This window comes from Prionailurus viverrinus, chromosome D3 (genome assembly GCF_022837055.1).
Source record: "Prionailurus viverrinus isolate Anna chromosome D3, UM_Priviv_1.0, whole genome shotgun sequence".
Taxonomy (NCBI): Eukaryota; Metazoa; Chordata; class Mammalia; order Carnivora; family Felidae; genus Prionailurus; species Prionailurus viverrinus.
In genome coordinates, this window is record NC_062572.1 from 23,057,566 (window position 1) to 23,084,883 (window position 27,318).

The window sequence follows — 27,318 nt, forward strand, 5'->3', positions numbered from 1 at the left end:
TTTTGAGAGAGACAGAGAGAGCACGAGGTGGAGAAGGGCAGAAAGAGAGCAGAACAGAGGATCCAAAGTGGGCTCTGCTGACAGAAGAGAGCCTGATGTGGGGATCAAACTCATGAACCATGAGATCATGACCTGACCTGAAGTCAGACGCTTAATTGACTGAGCCACCCAGGCACCCCTAAAAAATAAAATCTTAAAACAAAATTGTATTTGTCTACACTAGCAACAAATAATTTAAAAATGGAGTGAGAAAAATTATTCCATTCACATTAGCATAAAAAAAGAGAATAAAATGCTTAGGAATAAATTTATTAAAAGGAGTGCAAGATTATACACCAAAACTTACAAAACATTGCTGAGAGAAATTTAAGAATATTGGAATGTATGGAGAGGCATTCATGATCATGGACTTGTTAGGATGGCAATTTCCCCCAAATTGATCTACACTTTTAATACAATCCCAGTAAAATCCTAGCAGGATTTTTGTAGAAATTGTCATACCTATCCTAAAATTTATATGGAAATGCAAGTTTCTAAAATAGGCAAAAGAATTTGGAAAATAAAGAAGAGTTGGAGGACTTACACTGACCAAATACAAACTCAACTGGCAAATTGCTAGATATACATCAATAAAATAGAATCAAGAGCCCAGAAATAAACCCTTATGTTTATGGTCAATTGATTTGCAACAAACTGTCAAGACAATTTGATAAAGAAAAGGTAGTTTTTTTTTCAGCAAATGGTTTTGGTACAATTGGATATCAATATGCAAATGATGAATTTACACCCTTACCTCACACCATACTGAAAAATGAATTGAAAAAAGGTCACAGACATAAATTTAAGAACTACAGCTCTAAACCTTTTAGAAGAAAACACAGGAGAAAACCTTTGTGTTCTCAGATATGAACTAAAATAATGATCCACAAAAGAAAAAACTAAATTGGGTTTTAATAAAATGAAAAACTTTTGTTCTGTGAAGCACACATTTATAAAAAGATAAAAAGACAAATTACAGATTGGGAAACATATTTTTGAACCATATTATTTGATAAATAAGTTGTATCTGTAACATATAAATAACTTTTACAACTCAATATAATAACACAATACACTTTTAAAAAATGGACTAGAGGGGCGCCTGGGTGGCGCAGTCGGTTAAGCGTCCGACCTCAGCCAGGTCACGATCTCGCGGTCCGTGAGTTCGAGCCCCGCGTCGGGCTCTGGGCTGATGGCTCAGAGCCTGGAGCCTGTTTCCGATTCTGTGTCTCCCTCTCTCTCTGCCCCTCCCCCGTTCATGCTCTGTCTCTCTCTGTCCCAAAAATAAATAAACGTTGAAAAAAAAAAAAAAAAAAATTTAAAAAATGGACTAGAACCCAACAACATTAAATAAGAACTATACACTGTGACTAAGTGGAATTTATCCCAGGAATACGAGGTTGGTTAACATCCAAAAGTTAATTAATGTAATACATAATATCAATAGAATAAATAACAAAAACTACATGAATATCTCAATAGATGCAGAAAAAGCATTTGACAAAATCCAACACCTTTTCATGGTAAAAACATTCAATAAAATAGGAATAGAAGGGAACTTCAACATGATAAAAGGTAACTATGAAAAGCTTACAGCTATCATCATACTTAACACCAAAATTTCCCCTTAGGATCAGAAATAAGACAAAATGTCCACTCTTGGCACTTCTCTTCACCATTGTGTTAAAGGTTCTAACCAGAAAAATTAAGCAAGAAAAATAATTGAACTGGAAAAGAAAAAGTAAATCTGCATTTGCCAATGACATGATTTGTATATAGAAAATCCAAAGGAACAGGGGTGCCTGGGTGACTCAGTTGGTTTAAGTGTCAGACTCTTTGATTTCAGCTCAGGTCATGATCTCATGATTCATGAGATCAAGCCCTGCATCTGGGAGTTCTGTGCTGACAGCACAGAGCCTGCTTGGTATTCTCTCTCTCCCCTCTCTCTCTCTCTCTCTGCTCCTCCCCTGCTCATGTTCTCTCTCTCTAAATAAATAAACATTAAAAAAAGAAGAAAATCCAAAGGAATACATTAAAAAAGCTTATAGTAGGAAACAAGCTCAGCAAAGTTGCAGGATACAAGATCAATATGCAAAATTACCAATTGTATTTCTATACAATTGCAATGAACAATCTTAAAATGAAATTAAGAGAATAATTATATTTACAATAGCATCAAAAAGGAAAAAATACTTAGGAACCATTTAACAAAAGATGCACAAAACATACTCCAAAAAAAAAAAAAAAACATTGTTGAGAGAAATGGGAGAAAAATCTAAATATATGGAAAAAGATGTCATATTCATGAATTGGAAAGTCTATACTGTTAAATGGTAATACTCTCCAAAATGATCTACAGATTCAACACAATATCAGAATCCTAGCTGGCTTCTTTGTAGAAACTGACAAGCTGATTCTAGATTTCACATGGAATTGCCAAGAGTAACCAAAACAATCTTGAAAAAAAAAAGTTAGAGAACTCACACTTCCTAATTTCAAAACTTACTACAAAGCAACAATAATCGAGACAGTGTGTTACTAGCATAAGGAAGAACATATAGATGAATGAAATAGAATTGAGAGTCCAAAAGTAAACCCATGTGTCTATGGCCAATTGATTTTTGACAAGGATGCCACCAACGTCATTTAATGGGGAAATAATAGTCTTCAATAAATAGTGCTGGGACAACTGGATCACTACATGCAAAAGAATGAAGTTTGATTCTTATCTCACACCATATGTAAAAATTACTGAAAAATAGATCAAAGACATAAGTGTAAGAGCTAGAAGTATAAAACTCTTAGAAGAAAATATAGGGTTATAGCTCATGACCTCGGATTTGGGAATGGATTCTTAGATATGCCACCAAAAGCATGAGGAACAAAAGAAAAAGAGAGAAACTGGACTTCACCAAAATTAAAAACTTTATGCTTCAAAGTGGAACAGTTTAAAAGCATAAAGTTGAACAAAAATCAAAAGGGCTACCCTAATGCTTCAATAAGACTCGATTTTATTTTAAATGTTAATTTATTTATTTTGAGAGGGAGAGAGAATGAGAGAGCACGAGAGAGTGGGGGAGGGGCAGAGAGAGAGAGGAAGGGAGACTCCCAAGCAGGCTCCAGCTGTCAGCGTAGAGCCTGACACAGGGCTTGAAACATGAGATCATGACCTGAGCCATGCTTAACCAACTGAACCGCCCATGTGTCCCTCGAGGCTCTATTTTAAAGTAACATTTTTCCTCTCTTCTGCAAACCTCCCCTCCTCCCTTCTTAGCCTTTTGTTTGAAGAACTCAGTACCACCCTAAAGGCCTGACAGAGGCTGGCAGCAAGTACACGATTCCTGTCAAAACCAGCTAGATCCTGTATTTCCCCATAACACCCTGCCCCAGTCCCTTCCTCTCGGCAGGTGTGCAGTGTTTTGAAGGCCATATTCTGCGGCAGCCTCCTGTGCCTGGCAAAGCAATAAAGCTATTGTTCTTCTTTATCCCAAACTCTGTCTTCATGTTATATTTTGGCTCCAAAGCATGGAGGTCGGTTTTGGACAACAAATTGACAATGCAAGAAAATGAAATGAAAACCCAAAGAATGGGAGAAAATATTTACAAATCATATATCTGATAAGGGACTGATATCTAGAATATATAAACAATTTTTATAACTCAATAATAAAAAAAGCCCAATAACCCAATTTAAAAATGGGCAAAAGTGGCACCTGGGTGGCTCAGTGGTTAAGCTTCCAACTCTGGATTTTGGCTCAGGTCATGATCTCACAGTTTGTGAGTTTGAGCCCAGAGTCTAGCTCTGTGCTGACAGTGCAGAGCCTGCTTGGGATTCTCTCTCTGCCCCTCCCCTGCTCATGCTTGTTCTCTCTCTCATTCAAAATAAATAAACTTAAACAAAAATGAGCAAAAAACTTGAATAAGCATTTCTCCAAAGAAGATACACAGTCAATACACACATGCAAAGATCCTCAAATTCGTTAGTCATCAGATAAATGCAAATCAAAACCATGATTCACACTCACTAGAATGGCCATACTCAAAAAGTCGATAACAAGTATTGGTGAGAATATGAAGAAATCAGAATCCTTACACACTGTTGATAGGGATGTAAAAAGTATGCTGCTTTGGAAAACACTAGGCACTAAACAGAATTAGTGCATTACTCAGCAGATACACTTCTAGGTATCAACCCAACAGAAATGAAAATATGTCCACACAAAAATTTGTACATGAATGTTCATGGCAGCATCACACATAATAGCCCCAAACTGGAAACAATCCAAAATGCCCACCAATTGGTGAATGGATAAACAAAATATGGTAACAATGGAAAATTATTCAGCATAGAATATTACTCAGCAATAAAAAGTAATGAAATACTGATACAAGCTACAACAGGGATGAACCTTGAAAACCTTATGCTAAATGAAAACAGCCAGACACACATGGTCTCATATTATATGATTCCACTTAAATGAAATGCCCAGAGGAGACACATTTGTAGACATAGAAAGTAGGTCATTGCTTGCCCAGGACTGAGCTTGAAGTGGAGGTGAGTGTTTGCACTCACAGGGGAATGTGTTAGGGTTCTGGCAATATTCTAAAATAATTGTGGTGATGGTTGTATAACTTTATAAAGTTACCAAAATTGGTTTAATTGTATGCTTATCTTTGGTGAATTTTATTGTATAAATACCTCCATAAGGCTGGGAAAAAATCAGTAATGGGCCAAAAGTAGGGGGTGGGAGGCATATATGAAGCAGTTTTGGCAATATATAGATAGTTATTGAAGCTGGGTGATGGATAATGGGGAGTTGTAGTGGGTTGAATTGTGTCTCCTAAAAAGATATATTAAAGTCCTAACCTCCAGTATTGTTGATTATGACCTTATTTGGAAATAGGGCCTTTGCAGGTGTAATCAAGTTAAAATGCAGTCATACTGGATTAGAAGGGACCCTCAATCCTATGAGGATACAATGAGAGAGGTTTGGAGACACAGAGACACACAGGGAGAACCCATTATGTGAAGACAGAGGTAGAGATTGTTTCCAACAAGCCAAGGAACACCGAGGATTACTGGAAATCACCAGAAGCTAGGAAGAAGCTAAGAAAGTTTTTTCCCTAGAGCCTTCAGAGGGAGCATGGCCCTGCTCATGTTTTGACTTCCTCCAGAACTGTGAAAAAATTAATTTCTGAAAAAAAAACCTTAAAAAAATAAAATAAATTTCTGTTGTTTTAAGCCATCCAATCTATGGTAATTTCCAATAGCAGCCATAAGAAATGAATACAGAGTTCATTGTACTATTATTTCTGCTTTTCTGTATGTTTGATATAATAAAATGTTAGAAAAGAACATTGCGAGCCATCTCAGAGGCCTCCACGTTAGGAACATTATGGGTCGTAGTGACTATGACACATGCCTACAGAGGGCATACCCTCTGTCTAAACAAGACCTCTCAGCTCTGGTGATTGCAGCACTGGGGAATAAGCGTCTAGTGCTGCCAGGGCTTCCAATTTGTCCAAAGAAACTGGGAATCCGTATTTTTCTGTGTGATCTCCTAAGTTTGAAATGTTTGTGGCTAATTCAAAATCTTAAAAACTTGTGTGGCTTTTCATTGCAAGACATGGCAACAGTGTGTGTGTGTGTGTGTGTGTGTGTGTGTGTGTGTTTTAATCTTTCAAATCCCCTCCGAAAAACAAGAGTAGGATAGAGATGCCTAGGTAGCTCAGCCACTTGAGCATCTGACTCTTCATCTCTTGATTTAGGCTCATGTCATGATCTCATGGTTTGTGAGATCGAGCCCCTCGTCCTGCTCTATGCTGACAGCATGGAACCTACTTCGGATTCTCTCTCTTTCTCAAAGTAAATAAACATTAAAAAAAAAAAAGAGTAGGATAACCAAAGAGCACCCCACCCCCACCCCTTCCCCCACATATACCTTGTCCTTATTTGGGCCAAACAGTCCTTGTTTCAGCCAACTAAGATTTCTGCTGGTTGGATTTTATACTCAGTTAACACTGGAAATACTGGTTTCTTAAGTGCCTATTATGTGTCAAACACTATGAAGGCATTTTATAGGTTGTATTTCTTTTAATCATCATGAGGTAGGTATTACTCATGAGGAACTGTTTTTTTTTTTAAGTAAGCTCTACTCCCATTGTGGGTTTTGAACTCAGAACCCTGAAATCAAGATTGCATGCTCTACCAACTGAGCCAGCCACGCACCCCTGATGAGTAAACTGAGGCAAAGACTTTGCCTGTGCTCTATTCCACTATAACCCATGAATTGTTTTGAAAGGTCTGTATCAACTGGTCTCAAAAGAATGGGCCCTGGAATCAGATAGATCTGGATTTAAGACACAGCTCTCAGGGTGCCTGGGTGTCTCAGTCAGTTAAGTGTCCAACTCTTGATTTTGGCCCAGGTCATGATCTCATGGTTCATGGGATCGAACCCTGTGTGGAGCCCCACATCAGGCTCCAAGCTATCATCATACAAGCCACTTGGGATTCTCTCTCTCCTTTTCTCTCTGCCCCTCCCCTGCTAGTGCTCTTTCTTTCTCAAAATAAATGAACTTAGAAAAAAAAGACTCAGGGGTGCTTGGGTGGCTCAGCTGGTTAAGTGTCCAACTTCAGCTCAAGTCATGATCTCACCATTGTGAGTTTGAGCCCCACGTCGGGCTCTGTGCTGTGTGCTGACAACTCAGAGCCTGGAGCCTGCTTCAGATTCTGTGTCTCCCTCTCTCTCTGCCCTTCCCCCACTCGCACTGTCTCTCTCTGCCTCTCAACAATGAATAAACATTAAAAAAAAAAAGACTCAGCTCTCAAGTTTTTTTTCCTTGTTGATAACTTGATTTATTGCCATCATCACCACTGGTATACCCTCTATTTTTCAGATTTGGTCTTTCTGTAGTTGGCAATTCACTGCACCCTCATGAGACACAGGAGATAGGTCCAAATCTCTGGCCCCTGCCACTCACAGGGCATTACTTGGATCATCGGAGCTCTCTGGAGTCTCTTTATATTCCAGCCGATTTTGATTTATTTTCTTGTTCATCCTGTAGTAACAGACTATTATTGTTGGCTTTTCTGCTTTCTTTGTTTTTTTTGAATTCTGTTGAAGGCCTAACGTTGCCCTTGTGATTCCCTTTTGCACCTTGTCATTTCTTTTGTTGTTGGATTGACAGGAAATGTTCTGCTCCTTCCTTCCTTTGGTGCGTGGGGTTGGCCGTTTCATTCTTATGCTTGGTTGTTCTACATTTATGCTAGGTTCTTCCGGTGTGCACATCCCATCACCATATTTAAGCCTCCCAGTGATCTATCCCAGGGTTCCTGACCTCTATGTGTGTATATACACATACCCCCCCACCCTCCCTTAGGCAACAAGGAGCCACACCCTTTGGCTTTGGTCATCAAGGCACTGTTCCAGCCAATGGTAGCCCTGGGGTGGCTTCAACATCACAAAGCACTACTTTTAACATCTCTGTGGGTGGGGAGTTGATGCTGTTGTTGTTCCTTTGACACCCCTAAAGACTGGTCCCAAAATGACTTGCCATGCTTCTTTATCTCCCATATACAATTCTGATGGCAAACACAACATAGAGAGGGAGTTTCTTCCACTCATGCTCCATGGACACCCCTATTCTGTGGTTCATTCTGTTCTTCCTCACTCTTCACCATTACCTAGTATTTTGAATTTCTTACCTAAAATCTGTCTAAAGTAATAGGGCCATATTTAAGGCTATGGGATTTATTTATTTATTTATTTATTTAAATTACCCGTTGCTCATCATGACAAATGCACTTCCCAATCCACATCACTCATTTCACCCATCCCTCTACTTACCTCTCCTCTGGCAACCATCAGTTTGTTCTCTATAGTTAAGAGTCTCATCATCAGGGAAATACAAATCAAAACAACAATGAGATACCACCTCACACCCATCAGAATGTCTAAAATTAACAACTCAGGCAACAACAGATGTAGGAGAGAATACAGAGAAAGAGGATCTCTTTTGCACTGTTGGTGGGAATGCAAACTGGTGCAGACATTCTGGAAAACAATATGGAGGTTCCTCAAAAAATACAAAATAGAACTACCCTATGACTAAGCAATTGAACTAGTAGGTATTTATCCAAAGGATACAAACATGCTGATTTGAAGGAGCACATGCACCCCAATATTTATAGCAGTGCTACCAACAGTAGCCAAGTTATGGAAAGACCCCAAATGTCCATTGACTGATGAATGGATAAAGAAGATGTAGTATATATATACAATGGAATACTGTTCAGTGATGAAAAAGAATGAAATCTTGCCATTTGCAACAACATGGATGGAACTAGAGTGTAGTATGCTAAGCGAAATAAGTCAATCAGAGAAAGATAAATACCATATGATGTCACTCATACGTGGAATTTAAGAAACACAACAGATGAACATAGGGGAAGGGAGGGTAAAATAAGATAAAAGCAGAGAGGGATGCAAACCATAAGAGATTCTTAAATACAGAGAATAAGCTGAGGGTTGCTGGAAGGGAGGTCGATGGGGGGATGGGCCAAATGGGCAAGGGGCATTAAGGAGGGCACTTGTTGGGATGAGCACAGTGGGTGTTACATGCTCATCATGAGTCACTAAATTATACTCCTGAAACCAATACTACACTATATATTAACTAACTTGAATACAAATAAATTTTTAAAAAAAGATTCTGTTTTTTGGTTTGTCTCTCTCCTTCCCTCCCTCTGCAGTCTATGAGGAGATCTAAATCCTCCCATTTCCCTACTATAAATCCCTCTTATGCACCTTGAAGACCAGTTACTTCTTAACTATCACCAGGCAACTTTTCCACCCACCTCCTTTTCCCCAGTGTCCATGTAGATTTCTTCAGTTTTTGTTTTCCAGTCTGAAATCATTGCCTTCAAGCAGTCAAGACTTCAGTGACTAACCTTCTCCACTGCGTATCCTCATCTTGTTTTAAATCTTTCACTTCCAGTCCAGCATTCACCAGCTCTGTCATGGTCATCACTGCCATCATTCTCTTACTGCACTCTCCTTCCTATGCAGCAGCTGGGAACTATACATCGGGTTTGGTGCCATGCTCATGAAGCCTGGGTTCTTCAGCAGGCTGGTGGTATCAAAGATGATGACACCTCCCATGTGACTCGCTCTAAGCTTCAGCTCTGAGTCTTGTTGTGGGGATCCAGCTCCAAATCTTGCCCATGGTAGGCCACATCTCAGCTGTGCTTCTTTGAACTGGAGAGCTCTAGGCCCACTCTTCCATGGGCTTTGCTGTAGGACAGGTCTATGCAGTTGGCCGGCTCACAGTCCTGCCTTGCCCCCGCAGAGCTCCTGAGTTTTCTGGAGGCTCCGGCTCTGTTACAGAAACAAACGTCATTGAAGAGGTTCAGCTCAATGGATTCCCCTTAGAAGTGCACAGCAGCCTCAACATTTTCTACATTTCCTTCTGTTTAGGGACACTGTGACTTCTCAGCTGACAAGTTAAACACTATTTGATTGCGGGTAAGATACTAACATTCCAAGCGTCTGTTTCCTTGTGTGTAAAATGGAGATGATATTAGTGCTTAATTCCTGGGGCTAATGAAGAATGAAAGAGACAGTGTATGTCAAATGCTTAGTCTGGTTCCTATAAAGGCAACTGGGAACTAGTAAGCATAAGCTATCATTATTGTTATTGTTATTTTAAAATATTATTGATAGGTGCAAGGATTTGTTTATAACTCCCCCAGCACATTCAAAATTAATGATTACAAAAAAAGAAAAAGCAAAAGAAAAACCTAACTAGCACTAAACTTTCTACAAAATTCCCCTGTGAAGAAATCTTTTGGTTTCCTTTTCTTTCTTTCTTTCTTTAAAATGTTTTTTAACATATTATTTATTCTAGAGAAAGAGAGAGAGACAGAGTGTGAGCTGAGAGAAGGACAGACAAAGGGGGAGACACAGAATCTGAAGCAGGCTCCAGGTTCTGAAATGTTAGCACAGAGCCTGATGCCGGACTGGAACCCAAGAACCATGAGATCATGACCTGAGCCGAAGTTGGATGTTAACCGACTGAGCCACCCAGGTTTTCTTTATTGTCTTTTAAGGCAAATGGATTATAATAGTTGTTTGCCATGTGTACAAATAGCACACGTTCTGTAAAATGCCATGTTGCTTTCCTTGATGGATAACACCTGTTGCCAGGGACAGGCTTCTTCCTTTTCACCATGTGCTGGAGCAGGAACTGTCTGTCCAAGAGATTCCTGGCCTCTTGACTGTTTCTCCCTGTCTGTCCAGCAGATGGCCACTGGAGTTTTTGTTTTCCTTCCAGTTCAATGCTGCAGGACTGACTTTTGAGGGAATAAGCACGTTCCAGGGCAGAGTCTGATTTGCTCAGCTGGAACTTGATGTCCACCCCTGGGCCAATCAGCTGTGGTCTGGGAGGGTCATCTCTGTAGGGTGCTCTTGAGCACTGACTCTCTGAGAACAAGGGGCTTGGGTCATCAGGGCTGACAGGGTCATCCTGCTCGTGCAGTCAGACAAGAGTTGCTGGGATGTACAGGTTGATGCCAGAGATGACAACCATGGCTCCCTGGAGCACATCCCTGGGAGATGTTGTCAATAATTTTCTTTTTTGGATATGCACCAAGTTTATTAATGTATTAATTAATCTAATCCTCTGAGGATTAAGACTTCAAAACAGAAGAGAAAGATCTTCACTTTCTACATCTTTGTGTTTAGTTTTTTTTCTTTTTAATACACTTTATTTTTAGAACATTTTAGATTCATAGAAAAATTGACAAGATAGTATGGAGTACCCTGCATCTGATTTCCCTATTATTAACATCTTCCATTAGTATGATACATTTGCTTACAATTAGTGAATCATACTGATACATTACAATTAACTAAAATCCATACTTTATCCAGATTTTCTTAGTTTTCACCTAATGTCCTTCTTCTGTTCCAGGATTCCTCCAGGATACCACATTACACTAAGTTGTCATCTCTCCTTAGGCCCCTCTTGGCTGTGACTGTTTATCATATTTTCTGATTGTTGGTGACCTTGACAGTTTTGAGAACTACTGGTCAAGTATTTTCTAGGCTGCTCCACTGTTAGGCTTGCCTCATGATTTTGGGCTATTGGGAGGGAGACCACAGAGGTCTCCATTTTCATTACCTCATAGTAAGCATACACGATTTATGACTGTTGATATTGGCCTTGATCACATGGCTGATGTAGTGTTTGTCAGGTTTCTCCACTGTCAAGTTACTTGTTGTTCCCCTTTCTATATCGTACACTTTGCAAGGAAGTCACTATGCACAGACTGTGCCTAATGGGTGAAGACTGATGCTCCCCCTCCTTGAGAGCAGAATATCTACATAAATTATTTAGAATTCTTTTGTGTATTAGTCCTAGAGCTGCCAATAACAAATTACCACCGACTGGGTGGTTTAAAACAACAGAAATGTATTCTCTCAGAGTTCTGGAGTCTAGAAGTCTGAAGTTAAAGTGTCGGCAGGGCCATGTTTCCTCTGAAGGATCTGGGAAAGAATCCTTCTGTGGCTCTTCCAGCTTCTGGTAACCCCAGGCATTACTTAGTTTGTGACAGCATGACTCCAATCTCTGCCTCAACCTTCACATGGCCTTCTTTGTGTATCTCTGTGTCCTCTTCTCTTCTTATAAGGACACCAATCACTGGATTAAGGGCTCATTGTAAATCCAGTGGAACAGCTGAAGATCTTTAGCTAATTCTGTTTGCAAGTAACCTATTTCCAAAGAAAGTCACATTCTGAGGTTCCAGTGAACATGAGTCTTTGAGGGACACTATTCAGCTCATTCCATTCTGTGTAGAAGACTTGTCATCTTCTCTCCCTTTTCTTAATTTATTCAATCATTTATATCATTATAGACTAATGGATATTTATTTTTTGCTTTGTGTCATAATCCAATACTACTTTTTTTCTTGCTCAAATTGTTTTAGCTTTGGCTATCAGGAACTGTTTCAGTTGGTTCCTGTGACATATTCTCATTAATTTTTTTTTTTGAGTATTTCTTTACTCTTTGGCATTATATGATGATCCTGGATCATCTTGTGTATTTCCTGCACCTGTCCTAGAACCAACTATTTCTGCAAGGAGTTCTGGTTCCTTTTATTGAAGATCAGCATTAGAAACCAAGATCTGGACATTAGGCATTCTTGTGGCTACAGGAGTGTCATTTCTTTTAGGCCCTCTCAGCTGATAAAGCAAAAAATATTTGTGTTTTACTAGCTATAACTATATACACACATGTGCACACACACATCTATGCATTTTTCTATATATAGCTATATATTTATATATATATATATATATATAGAGAGAGAGAGAGAGCTGAACATGAGCTCATGTTGATGTATTCAATACCACATGGATCATTCCAGGTTTCTACCTTTGGTTATCTGTAAACTCCTATTCCAACACAGAAAATTGCCACCTGATACCCATTTATTTAACCATTCTATTCCAGTATTCTTATATCAGAATTGTTAACCTGTACCCACATAGGAAACAATAATATCAATAGAACAATGCTTCTGTGTATTTCCTTTTGCCTTTAAGACTGGACTTATTCCAAAGATTTGTTTAGATCAGTACCCGATCCCCTTCAGTGAAGTTGTTTCACCTACTCATACATTTATAGAGTCAAATTCTTTTACCATGGCCTGCCTTCCTTCCTAGGATCCCCCAACTTCCTATGTGACTTTTTAAAAATTTGCGGACATTAAGGTTCACTCTTTGAGTGGTACAGTTCTGAGTTTTGAGAATTGCAATAATGAATTGTATCCACCATTACAGGATCACAGAATTTCATTGCCTTAAAATCCCCTGTGCCTCATTATTCATCCCTCTCCACGAACCTCTGTGTGTACTTTTCCAACACCACAAGCAATTAACTCAATTAACTCAATTCTGACACTATCTGCCTGGAGACAGCTTAAGATCCCACAGGTTGAGGGTTCAGTCCTACAAGACACAACCTCCCACCCCCCAACTCTTCAGAAGCTAATCACAAGTCTGGGTTGTCATTTGTGCTTCTGACCAATTGGCTATAGATCAAATATTCCCATGACCCATCCGTGGGTTTTAGTAACTTGTTAGAGTGGCTCAAAGAATCAGACAAACATTTTACTTACCAAATTATCAGTTTGTTATAAAAAGATATAACTCAGGAACAGCCAGATGGGAGAGATGCATAGGGTAAGGTATGTGGGAAGAGGCCCAGAGTTTCCAGAAGGCATTCTGGAATTCTCTTGTATTTCTATGTGTTCACCAACTTGGCGGCTCTCCAAACCCTGTCCTTTTGGGGTTTTTTGAAGGCTTCATAATATAGGTATGATTGAGTTCAATATCAAGCCCTTCTCCCCACCCTAGAGGTGGGGGTGGTGGTGGGACTGAAAATTCTAACCCTTGAATCATGTGGTTGTTTCTCTTGGGAAGGAGCCCCCACCCTTAGGTTACCTAGGGGTTTTCCAAAAGCCACTTCATTCACATAACAAAGACACATTTTGTCACTCTTGTCACTTAGCAAATTCCAAGGTTTTTAGGAGCTTTGTGTCAGAACAGGGATGAAGACCAAATACTTAATTCTTTTTTTTTTTTTGTATTTTTATTTAATTTTTTTTTTTTTTTAAATTTACATCCAAGTTAGTTAGCATATAGTGCAACAATGATTTCAGGAGTAGATTCCTTAATGCCCCTTACCAATTTAGTCCATCCCTCCTCCCACAACCCCTCCAGTAACCCTGTTTGTTCTCCATATTTAAGAATCTCTTATGTTTTGTCCCTCTCCCTGTTTCTATATTATTTTTGTTTCCATTCCCTTATGTTCATCTGTTTTGTATCTTAAGGTCCTCATTTGAGTGAAGTTATATGATATTTGTCTTTCTCTGACTGACTAATTTCACTTAACATAATACCTTCTAGTTCCATCCACATAGTTGCAAATGGCAAGATTTCATTCTTTTTGATTGCAGAGTAATACTTCATTGTGTGTGTGTGTGTGTGTGTGTGTGTGTGTGTGCGCGTGTGTGTGCATACCACATCTTCTTTATCCACTCATCCATCGATGGACATTGGGGCTCTTTCCATACTTTGGCTATTGTTGATAGTGTTGCTATAAACATGAGGTTGCATGTGCCCCTTCGAAACAGCGTACCTGTATCCCTTGGATAAATACCTAGTAGTGTAATTGCTGGGTCGTAGGGTAGTTCTATTTTTAGTTTTTTGAGGAACCTCCATACTGTTTTCCAGACTGGCTGCACCAATTTGCATTCTCACAAGCAGTGCAAAAGAGATCCTCTTTCTCTGCATCCTCACCAGCATCTGTTGTTGCCTGCGTTGTTAATGTCAGCCATTCTGACAGGTGTGAGGTGGTATCTCATTGTGGTTTTGATTTGCCAAATGCTTAATTCTTATTATAAATCACAATATCTCAACTAGCATCCACTGATTATTTTACTGTCTGTACAGTGTTGTGTTGTCCAGCTGGAATCATACAATCATAGCCTTTTCATATCAGCTTCTTTCACTCTGTAATACGCATTTAAGGTTTTTCCATGTCTTTTCATGGCTTAATAGCTTATTTCTTTACATTGCTGAATAACAATCCACTGTATCAATGTACCGTAGTTTAGTTATCCATTCATCTATTGAAAGACATTTTGATTGCTTCCGGTTTGGGGGCAATTATGAATAAAGCTGCTATAAACATTTCCATGCAATTTCTTTGTGTGAGGTGTTGATGATAATTTTGGGGTGTCTAGGGCATCTAGCTTTATCCCCACATTCTCAGCTATAGGATGAGAAACATCATTTACGGGTTTGCAGCTTTACAGTGGTGGTTCTGAGGGTCTCAGTCTATTCCTTTGGCTTAGAGAATCCTTCTCCTTTCAGTCCATGGCTTTGACTACCCAGCACATTGACAACTTGCCTGTTACCTGCTCCAGCTTGTCCCCAGAGGGCTCACTAATGTCTCACTGCTTCCTACTCCTCCACCTCCTTTCCACAAATCTCAAAATGAACTCATTACTTTCTCTGTCAAATCTGCACTAGGTTCTTTATTCAATCACTTGGTGGGGGCACCCATCCCCCTAACCCCAATGCCCTCCTCTACTTCTCATATCCAGTCAGTTATCCAGCTGGAGGGTTCACCCTGAAGTCTCCTCCTCCTCTGTTTCATCACCATTGATGCCACCTTAGGGAAGGTCAGAAAGCTCTTTTGATCTTTCCTTTTGATCTTGGTGCTTTTGAATCTTACCTTTTGAAATTGGAGCTTTATTTATTTATTTTAATGTTTATTTTTGAGACAGAGAGAGACAGAGCATGAACAGAGGAGGGTCAGAGAGAGAGGGAGACACAGAATCTGAAGCAGGCTCCAGGCTCTGAGCTGTCAGCACAGAGCCCGACACAGGGCTGGAACTCAAGGACCATGTGATCATGACCTGAGCTGAAGTCAGACGCTTAACTGACTGGGTGACTGAGCCACCCAGGCGTCCCTGAACTTGGTGCTTTAGACAAACCATGCCATTTGTACCTCTGTGTCTTTTCATAAGCCCTTCCCTTTGCCAGTGTGTTGAGATTTGGGGGTGATGGTGGGGTTCGTGAGGTTCAGAGCCGATGGCCAAGAAAGATTCTTGAAGATGTCTTTGGTGCAAAAAGGTGATTTTATTAAAGCATGGGGACAGGACTCGTGGGCAGGAAGAGCTGCACTGTAGGGGTGGGGGCGGGATGGGGACCATTTTACGGAGTCAGGGGAGAGGGAGCTCCAAAGGGATTTTCATATGCTAAAGACTCACAGATTATTGAAGGCCTAGCTATTGTCAAGCTAATGTTGTTTTGCCATCTATCAAAGCATTAACATTAAGACAGTAGGGAGTTCCTGGGCTTTAGGCTGTTGATGGGATTGCCTTTTTCTTGTAAACTGCTTGAGACTCTATTCAGTTTAACCATTTTTCCCCATTTTCCTTTGTTTTTGGGCAGCCAAAATTCTTTTCCTTTGTTTTTGCCTGAGGAGTAACACATATCCCACTTTGGGGGGTGGTGTGTGTGCTAGCTTGTATTTTGCCCTCCATTTGCCTTGTGGTCCCTCTGTAATGCCCCCGATTTCGAATCCGAGAGACCACCAAGGAGCCGATACCAATGCAAATGCACGAGGGTTTATTTGCAAGCTTGAGCTTGGGCCCAAGTATACCCGACACAGCGGAGCAGGGACTTGGACCCCTAGGTTAAGAGGCGTAGCAGTTTTATAGGGGCCAGTGGCCAATGAGATTGTAACACACACAGAAAGTTGCATAGTCACGTCAGTCCACACGCAGGTAGCCAATTGAATTACAATTTACCCTATAGTAACTGTTTGAACTTGCCTATCACTCTGGTCAGAATTGGCATGCAAGTTTGGCGGGCAAAAGGCGGGGTTTAAGAATTGGCGCGCAAGTTTGGCGGTTAGGGGTTCCGCATTCCTATATGAGCCGATTTCCAGTAAGGGTGTGCTTAGCGGCTTGACTAGGGTGGGGGAGTGTCTTAAGCCAATAAGTAGGTCATATGGGGGTTATACATGAGATGGTGGGTGTAGCACAAAATGGAGTTAGTCTTGCTCTGCTTGTCCAGGGGTGGGGGGTTTTTGTTAAATTCCTTGGGTCCCACACCTCATCACGGTAACTTTTCCCTCCTTAACTCACTGGGCAATTCATACTCATCTTTCAAAATTCTGTTCAGGCATCTGGAAAGCTCTGTTTATCTTCTATTTGTACGCTTGCTACCAAAAGTGTGGTGTGCAAATGACCACACTTTTGGCATCACCTGGAAATTGGTAGAAATGCAAAATCTCAGGCTCTATTCCAGGAGACCTACTGAATCAGGGGTCTGCCTTTTAAATGATCTCTAGGTGATGCATGTGCCTGTTAAAGTTTGAGAAGTGTAGCCCACTTCTGACACTGCACTTTCATTTTGACATGAGTTGCATTATTTTGTAACTATTTCTGTCAGTTTTCCCCTCAAGACGTGAGTTCCCTGGGGGCACCTGGGTGGTTCAGTCAGTTATGCGTCAGACTTTTGATTTAGGCTCAGGTCATGATCTAGTGGTTCCTGGGATGGAGTCTCATGCTTGGGATTCTCTCCCTCTCTCTCTCTCTCTGCCTCTCCTCTGCTCAAGCTCTCTCTCTCTCTCAAAATAAATAAATAAACTTCAAAAGAAGAAAAAGGCTGAATTTCCTGAGCTCAGAGTCAGTGTCAGGGTCAGGGTCCATGTACCATTCAGGGACAAGCCTAATCTGTGGCAACTGAAATGGGGCCCAGATGTTTGTTTAACCTTCAGGGATTTTCAGACCTGGGTCCAAGCCCAGTGGCAAAAATTATAGAAGTGAGGTTCTTTTCAGCATTATTTTACTTTATCCTCACAAATATGTTACTAAACAATGCATATCCTTTCCCCACTCCCCACCCCACCCCCGCCCCCAGGATGAATTCATAAAAGAATAAATGGAAAAATGAACAAAGGTTTAGAGAGTGTTTATCATTATAAAAAACTAGAAGACTTAAATGTCCAACTAAATGCAACCATTAAAAATAGTATTATAAGAATATATATTAATGGAGAAAGATAATGTGCATTATATAAAGACTTATAAATCTTTATAATTTTTGAAAGTGATAAATTATGAATAAACTTAACAAATCCAAAATATAGAACTCTATGTGGGTAAGTATTAAAAGTAACAGTCTGGGGGCTCCTGGGTGGCTCAGTCGGTTGAACGTCTGACTTCAGCTCAGGTCATGATCTCAGGGTCAATGGGTTCAAGCCCCACGTCTGGCTCTGTGCTGACAGCTCAGAGCCTGGAGTCTGCTTTGGATTCTGTCTCCCCCCTCTCTCTATGCCCTTCCCCCACTCACCCTCTGTCTCTCAAAAATGAATACATGTTTAAAAAAAATTCTTAAAAAAAAACAAAGTAACAGTCTGTCTCCCAGCGACTGTTAACTAAAGGTTAACATCAGTTATCAGATGTTAATTTCTCGTCCACACATAAGGAGTGAAGTTATGTCCTAACATGGTGTTTAGTGATGGCTTCTAAAGTCAGTTCATAATGTAAAATTTTATTATTGTCAAAATTACCCCTAAAAGATTTCACATTTCATACAGTTCAGTATATGTGCTCTTAAGATATACTGTACCTTCTTTAGTAACTCCACCTAGTTTTCCTAAATCAGACCATTTTTTTCCACTTGAGTACCAGTTTGCATTTAGGGGTCAAGTTGCATTTCCATACACATAAATATACACATGTACACATATATCTCTATGTTTCTCTCTTTTTAATCTCCAAATCCTTTGAGTTATACCTAGGTAATTTAAATTGAACTCTTGTAGCCCATGTCTTGAGCATACTACAAAGACACAAGTTGTCTTTCCATAATGTCACCCTTATTCTATCATAAAGCAAGGTTAACGTAATTGTTAACCAGGATTCCAAACTCAATGACATTTCAGTAGGCATTTACCTTGGCTTCACACATGTCACACAAAGCAAGGCACAATACAAGCCAGCACAACAAGATACAATAAGGGGTAAGAAGTTAATGAACTGAATACCCAATTGGTCAGTGAGCCTGCAGTTGAAATGAGGACTCAGTCTGGTCCATGTCTGTTCTAGGATGTTATTGCTTATGTTGAAGCAGTGGAGGATCTCTATTATGTTCAGAGATCAATTGAGAGGAAGCTTTTTATTTTATTTTATTTTTACTTTATTTTGAGAGAGAGAGCATGAGCACGGGAGGGGGAGAGAGAGAGAGAGAGAGAGAGAGAGAGAATCCGAAGCAAGCTCTGTGCAGAGCCTGATGCATGGCTCAAACTCACAAACTGCAAGATCATGACCTGAGCCAAAACCAAGAGTTGGCTGCTTAATGGACTGAGCCACCCAGGCACCCCAAGAGGAAGGTTTGACGGAAGTTGCCTTTCAAATGCAGTCAGACATGGAAGGTTCAGCATCTAGAGAATCTGACAGTTGGCTACAAAAGTCCTCCCTCCTTTTTTTTTTTTTTTTTTTTTAATGTTTGTTTATTTTTGAGAGAGAGACAGAGTGTGAGCAGGGGAGAGGCAGAGAGAGAGGGAGACAGAATTTGAAGCAGCCTCCAGGCTCTGAGGTGTCAGCACAGAGCCCGACACGGGGCTTGCATCCACAAACCATGAGATCATGACCTGAGATCATGACTTGGCCTGTGCCCCAAAAGTCCTCCCTTCTTAAAGGAGTTTAATCAGCCCTGGGTCTTTGCAGACGATTTCTGGTTCTAGTGATTATCAGCTCTTGCTTTTTCCAGGCTTTCTTGGCTTTGCTGGTTGTCTGAGTGCCACCAGACTATGCTGGTTTCAGTGATATCTGGTCTTACTTGCAACACCCTTGGCTGCTTATGTCACTGCTTAACATGAGTTACGGCTTGACATGAGTGACTCCATCTTGCTCTCTATACCCCACAGACATGAAACTATATTTTTTCTGTGATTTGCTTTCTTTAATATTTTTCCAAGTCCCTTCATGTAAAACTACCTCAATATTTTTAATAGCTATATCATCACTTATGAGGATACAATACTTTAACCACTCTCTTCCCTTGTTGACAGAGCTTTCCATTGCTTGCCATTTTTTGTTATTATGAGCGATGTTGTGTGGAAATTAATAAAAGGAAACCTCATGTAGAATGAAGTCAGGGAGGTGCTTGGGTGGCTCAGTCGATTAAGCATCTGACTTTGGTTCAGGTCATGACCCCACAGTTCGTGAGTTCAGCCCCGCATCGGACTTTGTGCTGACAGCTCAGAGCCTGGAGCCTGCTTTGGATTCTGTGTCTCTGTCTCTCTCTGCCCCTACCTGGCTCATGCTCTTTTCTCTCTGTCTCTCAAAAATAAAATGAATGTTAAAAAAAAAAAAAAAAGAATGAAGTCAGGAAGCTGACAGGGGGCACTCTCAAGCCCTATCACTTCTCAATTGTAGACCCTACGGGAAGAGACACACCTTGCATGTGGATACTTCTTTACTACCCCAGCAGGAGGAAGGCTTTCTTCCTCCCCTGGCAACAGCTTAGTCAAGGAGAGACTGTCACAGCTCAGCCAATGAAAAGCCACTATACTTCAAACTTTATTTATTTTTGAGACAGACAAGCAGGGGAGGGTCAGAGAGAGACAGAGACACAGAATCCAAAGCAGGCTCCAGGCTCTGAGCTGTCAGCCCAGAGCCTGACGCGGGGCTTGAACTGATGAACTGTGAGATCATGACCTGAGCCCAAGTCACTAGTTTAACCAGATGAGCCACCCAGGCACCCCAATGGACTTTTTGTTTATAAGAGTCCCTCCAATCTCCCCCTTTTCTCAATAACAAAGCATTCCTCTTCTTTGTTCTGTGGACTTGCCTCTATGGTTTTGCCATAGCTTGTTTGTCCCCAATTGCAATTCCCTGCCTTCCTGAATAAGCCAATTTTTGCTGGTAAAATAACTGGCAGTTTTATTTTTAAGGTTAAAGTTCTCATGAGCATCCATTAAAATATATATTTGAATTTTTTTTATAAAATAACATTTTATGATTCAAAAATAATGCATATTTGTGATTAAATTTTTATTTATTTTTCTTTTATAATTATTAACTTTTTAAACATTTCTTTATTTTTGAGAGACAGAGAGAGAGCAGGGGAGGGGCAGAGAGAGAGAGAGAGGGGAGAGAGAATCCCAAGCAGGCTCTGCGCAGTAAGAGCAGAACCCGATGTCGGGCTCAAACTCACAAACCGTGAGATCATGACCTGAGCTGAAATCAAGAGTCAGCTGCTTAACTGACTGAGCCACCCAGGTGCCCCTGTAATTATTCTTTTAAAACATAACTTATTTTTAGGGTGGAGTGAATTTTGTTGTTGTTGTTGTTGTTGTTGTTTTGTTTTAGTAGGCTCTATGCCCAAAGTGGTGCTCAAACTTAGAACCCCTAGATCAAGAGTCACATGTTCTACTGACTTAGCCAGTCAGGATCATCTGTGGTTAAATGTTTAAAGAAAATTACAGAAATACAAACACATACAGATGAAAATAAAAAATCATCATTAATTTCTTTTTTTTTTTAATTAAAAAAAAAATTTTTTTTTTAACGTTTATTTATTTTTGAGACAGAGAGAGACAGAACATGAACGGGGGAGGGTCAGAGAGAGAGGGAGACACAGAATCTGAAGCAGGCTCCAGGCTCTGAGCCATCAGCACAGAGCCTGACGCGGGGCTCGAACTCACGAACTGCGAGATCATGACCTGAGCCGAAGTCGGACGCTCAACCGACTGAGCCACCCAGGCGCCCCATAAATCATCATTAATTTCATCACCATGACATATGGAGTCTCAGCTTTTTAAAATAAAACATTTAGGGGCGCCTGGGTAGCTCAGTCGGTTGGGCGTCCGACTTCGGCTCAGGTCACGATCTCGCGATCCACGAGTTCGAGCCCCGCATCGGGCTCTGGGCTGATGGCTCAGAGACCGGAGCCTGCTTCTGATTCTGTGTTTCCCTCTCTCCCTGCCCCTCCCCCGTTCATGCTGTGTCTCTCTCTGTCTCAAGAATGAATAAACGTTAAAAACATTTTTTTTAAATAAAACATTTAATTTATCTTACTAGAATTTAATAGAAGAAAAAGAACTGAAGTGAAACCAGAGTCTCCTTTTGCCTCCCTCAAATTCTTCTTTCTTTCTTTCTTTCTTTCTTTCTTTCAGTAGACTTCATGCCCAGTGCAGAGCCCAGTGTGGGGCTTGAACTCACAACTCTGAGATCAAGACCTGAACTGACTGTGATCGAGAGTTAGACACTTAATTGACTGAGCCACCCTGGTGCCTCCCTTCTATAGCTAAAAAGAGATTGTGAAATAGTAAGGATGAGAACGGTGTGGGTTTTTTTTTCACTTTTATTTTTTTGTTATTAATTGTTTTAATTTTTTAACTTAATTTTTTATTTTTTTAAATTTACATCCAAGTTAGTTAGCATATAGTGTAACAATGATTTCAGGAGTAGATTCCTTAATGCCCTTTACCAATTTATCCCATCCCCCCCACACACAACCCCTCCAGTAACCCTCAGTTTGTTCTCCATATTTATGAGTCTCTTCTGTTTTGTCCCCCTCCCTGCTTTTATATTATTTTTGTTTCCCTTCCCTTATGTTCATCTGTTTTTTCTCTTAAAGTCCTCATATGAGTGAAGTCATATGATTTTTGTCTTTCTCTGACTAATTTCGCTTAGCATAATACCCTCTAGTTCCATCCACGTAGTTGCAAATGGCAGGATTTCATTCTTTTTGATTGCCGAGTAATACTCCATTGTATATATATAGCACATCTTCTTTATCCATTCATCCATCGATGGACATTTGGGCTCTTTCCATACTTTGGCTATTGTTGCTAGTGCTGCTATAAACTTGGGGTGCATGTGTCCCTTCGAAACAGCACACCTGTATCCCTTGGATAAATGCCTAGTAGTGCAATTGCTGGGTCGTAGGGTAGTTCTATTTTTAGTTTTTTGAGGAACCTCCATACTGTTTTCTAGAGTGGCTGCACCAGCTTGCATTCCCAGGGAACCTTGTGTTTTTGATTAAACTGTGTTTACTTAATAGCTATAACTTTAAATTTCCATGTAATAAAACCTTCTCACCTGCCAAATGAAAATCAGAAGACAACTGTCATGGCTAAGGAGACAGTAAACACACACATACACTTTAAAAAAGATTTATTGAACAGGATAAGGATTTAAACCTGAACCCATTAGAAGAAAGCAATTGAGAAAGGCTGATCCAAGAAAAGATCCAATAAAAGTGACAGATTGCTTGTAGGGATAAAAAAAAAAAAAAAAGACATCCTGTGAAAATACTTATTCCTGCTAGTTTAAACTCAACAAAGTCAATCGTGAATTCAGAATATTAATCTTACTCCTCTATCCATTTTTTTTTTTTGTCCAATAAGGGATGGGCAGTTTCATACTTGTTAAAAAACAAACAAACAGCACTTTGCTATGCTTCAAACATGTACATTCAAGCACCTTGCTGAATGACCTGAGACCCAGGGGAATCTTGTAACGTTTTGGACTTATTCGAAATCAGATTCCTTCTATCCGTGATACCGAATTTAAGAGTGACCACGTGCAAACATGGTTTGACAATCTGCTTTGTGAACCAGCTAGACCATAAATCAGAATCTTGCCTTATTTGATGCATTCTTTTTTCCTGCCCTATTATTTACTTCAGTTTTCACTCAGAGAGACCTGTGGAACTTGCATTTGAGTGGCATGGCTCTCCTGTGCCAGGAAGGCAATAAAGTCAGCTTTGTTTTAGACTATTTGGTGATTTTGTTTCTCACTGTTTAAATCACAATCATTTGTCCAAAATCATGTGCATTTTAGCCTGACCATGATTTTCCAGTGTAGCTTGTATCTCACTCCTTACCCCACCTCCCTCCACCAATTTTTTTTAATGTTTATTTATTTTTGAGAGAGAGAGAGAGACAGAGAGTGACAGAGAGAGAGTGTGAGCAGGGGAGGGGCAGAGAAAAAGAGGGAGACACAGAATCCGAAGCGGGTTCTAGGATCTGAGCTGTCAGCACAGAGCCCAATGCGGGGCTTGAACTCACAAACCGGTGAGATCATGACCTGAGCCAAAGTTGGATGCTTAACTGATTAAGCTACCCAGGTGCTCCTTCCACCGATTTTCTTAACTACATCCTCCTTTTTTGGCAGAGAGTCTTGTATCTTCACTTAAAAAAATTTTTTTTTAATGTTTATTTTTGAGAGAGAGAGAGAGAGAGAGAGAGAGGGAGAGAGAGAGAGAGTGTGAGTAGGGGAAGGGCAGAGAGATGGAGGCACAGACTCTGAAAAGGCTCCAGGCTCTAAGCTGTCAGCACAGAACCAGATGCAGGGCTTGAACCTACCAGCTACAAGAGCATGACCGGTGCCGAAGTAGGACGCTTAACTGACTGAGCCACCCAGAAGCTCTTATCTTCACTTTTAAGGATTTTCAGATTTTTACTTAATTTGCACAATGACATCTATTTCTTTCCTACAGTTTTTGTCCCAAAGACAGCTAATATCCAATTCTGGTTTTGACAGATTGTATTGTAAGTCTGGTGAATAGCTGTTAGGTTGGATTTTTTTCAAACATTTTCTTGCTTTAGTTCCACTGTTCTTGGTTCTTTCTTTCTTTCTTTCTTTCTTTTTGAGAGAGAGAGAGGGCAGAAGTGAGTGAGGGGCAGAGAGAGTGAGGAGAGAGAGAGAAGGAGGGCTTACTTGAATTGGAGCTGGTGCTTACCTGAAGCAGGGCTGGAGCTCACCATGCAGGACTTGAACTCAGGAATTGTGAGAACATAACCTCGGCAAAAGTCAGATGCTTAAAGACTGAGCTACGCAGGCACCTGTTTTTTTTTTTTGTTTGTTTGTTTTTCCTGATAGTCTTTTCCCTGGACTCCTTTATCAGTTTTGGAGTACTTTCTCAAGTGTTTTTCTTCAGAGGGGGTGTATAAGAGAAAGTTTCAGAGTCCCTGCCTGTCTTCAGATATCTTTTGTCCTCACATTTGCTTAACAGTATGGCTGGAGAGGGACTTTCCTTTCAGAATAATTTCTTCCATACAAAGTTTCATGTAAGAAACAGAATTTTTATTATTTTAACAATTGGTGTCAGAATTCATTTAAGGGAGGGGACTGTTTCAAGGATGGGAAAATATATACTGTTAAGTTCTTGTGGATAGAAGAGAAGGGCAGGAGTGTTTGGGAGAGACCAGGGGGAAAAGGATATCAGCCACACTGCTCATTATGAGACAAGGCTGGAGATTTGAACTGGTTCCAAGAGAGCAGAAGATTGGAGGGGGTGCCTGTCTAATGCCCAGGATGTAATGAAATATATGGCTGATGTGGTGCTTTTGAAGAAATACGTCCATAAATTCTTTAATACTCCTGGGGCACATGGGTGGCTCAGTTGGTGAAGTGACTGAGTTGGTTAAGTGATCAAGAGTCAGTGACTCTTTTTATTTTTTTTATTAAAAAAAAATTTTTTTTAACGTTTATTTATTTTTGAGACAGAGAGAGACAGAGCATGAACAGGGGAGGAGCAGAGAGAGAGGGAGACACAGAATCTGAAACAGGCTCCAGGCTCTGAGCTGTCAGCACAGAGCCCGACGTGGGGCTTGAACTCACGGACCGTGAGATCATGACCGGAGCCGAAGTCAGACGCTTAACCGACCAAGCCACCCAGGCGCCCCAAGAGTCAGTGACTCTTGATCTCAGCTCAGGTCTTGATCTCCGGGTTAAGAGTTCAAACCTCGCATTGGTCTCTGCACTGGGCGTGGAGCCTACTTAAAAAATAACAACAATAACAAATTCTTTAATACTCCTCTCTTCAAGAGATAGAACTTAGTTCTCTTTCCCTTAAGTGTGGGCTAGACTTGGTGATTTGTTTCTAATGAACAGAAAATAAAATAGAAGTAATGGTATGTGACTTTGGCACTGTGGCTTCTGTTTTGATTATAGGATCTCCTCTTTCCTGCAATTCTTGCTCTGGGGGAAGCCACATAACGACATAGAAGTCTGACTATCCTGAGACTGCCATGCTGAGGCAAAGCCCAAGCTAGTCATGTGGAAAGGCAGCATCACAGAAAGTAACCCAACCTGCCTCCAGCTAGCCAACTGTTCTCAGCTCGGGTGCCATGCATGGACATGAGGGAGCCATCTTGGTCATTCCTGACCTAGAAGATACATCACAGAGAACAACTGAGGCCCCAGACAGATGGCCCTAGGTGAGCTGTTTCAGCCATCTATAGCCATATTAGGCACTCCAGTTGGTGTCCCAGATATCTAAGCACAGAGATGAATCATCCATCCTATATTCTGTGCAATTCTGACCCTATAGAATCATGAGTATATTAAATGGTTGTTATTTTATACTATGAAGTTTTGGGGTGGTTTGTTACATAATAATAAACAACTGGAATAATCACACAATTATAAATGTTAAACTAACTCAGGCATTCTTTTTTAAAATTTATTTATTTTTATTATTAAAAAATTTTTTTTTAATATTTATTTATTTTTGAGAGAGAGACAGAGTATGAATGGGGGAGGAGCAGAGAGCGAGGGAGACACAGAATCTGAAGCAGGCCCCAGGCTCTGAACTGTCAGCACAGAGCCCGACATGGGGTTCGAACCCATGAACCATGAGATCATGACCTGAGCTGAAGTTGGACGCTTACCGACTGAGCCACCCAGGCGCCCCTAAACTAACTCAGGCATTCTTAAAAATATCTTTACTGGGGCACCTGGGTGGCTCAGTCAATTGAGGGTCCGACTTCACGTCACGATCTTGTAGTGTGTGGGTTTGAGCCCCGCATCAATCTGGTTGCTGTCAGCCTGTCAGCATGGAATCTGCTTTGAATCTCCTGTCTCCCTCTCTCTGCCCCTCCCCGGCTTGCACTCTCCCATAAATAAATAAATCTTAAAAAAATATATTTGCTAAACTTTTTTTTTTTTTTTTAATTGCAGGAATAATACCTGTTTGTTGTATCACATTCAAATATAGGAGTATTGTTTAGGGTTGGGACCTTGTGGTACTTATCTCCATGGCTTCAGTACCTAGCTTAAGGCCTGGACTTCCAGAAGCGTGACAAATTTACGGGATAAATGATTCTTGCCTTCCTTTTCTCATCTCCTTCCTTACTACCTTCCCTCTCACATTCAAAAGATCAAACCCTAAAAGTTCTGAAATGGTGCACCAGGGGTCGTTTTAGCTGCTCTGGGGGCCAGGGGATAATCAGACCTCATGAATGGTGGGCTGGCCAGGTCTCAGGAGAGGGGTGCTGGCTGTTTCTATTCCAAGCCCCTCTGAGCACCCCTCTTGGTTAGAGGTTAGGTTGTGGATTACACGAACCGAACTTTCCCAAGATTTTCTAGAGTAACAGATTTGGGGATATAACAGCTCAACTACAATGTTATGAGGCATTTGAAGGGGGGAGAAATTTCTGGATGACAACAGGCTATCTGGCTTTGGGCATGTCACCCATTCTCTGGCCTCACTTTTCTCTTTATGAGTCCCCTTTGCCAAAGCCCAGCCTGGGAAAAACCTGAGGTCATTAAAAGTGGGGTCCGGCAGTCTCCCAAAATACCAAGAACAAGTTCACCCCTCCAATGCTTCAAATTCTTTAGAAAATGTGGGCTGACATTGTGGAAAGGACAAGCTACAAAACAGTCCGTACAGAGTGTTC

The 27,318-nt window shown here is 40.7% G+C and overlaps 1 long non-coding RNA gene across 2 annotated transcripts in view; it reads left to right on the forward strand.

Annotated features, from left to right (window-relative positions):
* LOC125149033 (uncharacterized) overlaps nt 1–26,073 on the forward strand; it is a 74,423-nt gene extending 48,350 nt beyond the window's left edge. For both annotated transcript variants that reach the window (XR_007145786.1, XR_007145785.1), the window contains one exon: nt 25,592–26,073. This is a non-coding gene — a long non-coding RNA (uncharacterized LOC125149033). The remainder of the gene's footprint in view (nt 1–25,591) is intronic.
* The last annotated feature ends 1,245 nt before the right edge of the window (nt 26,074–27,318 follow it).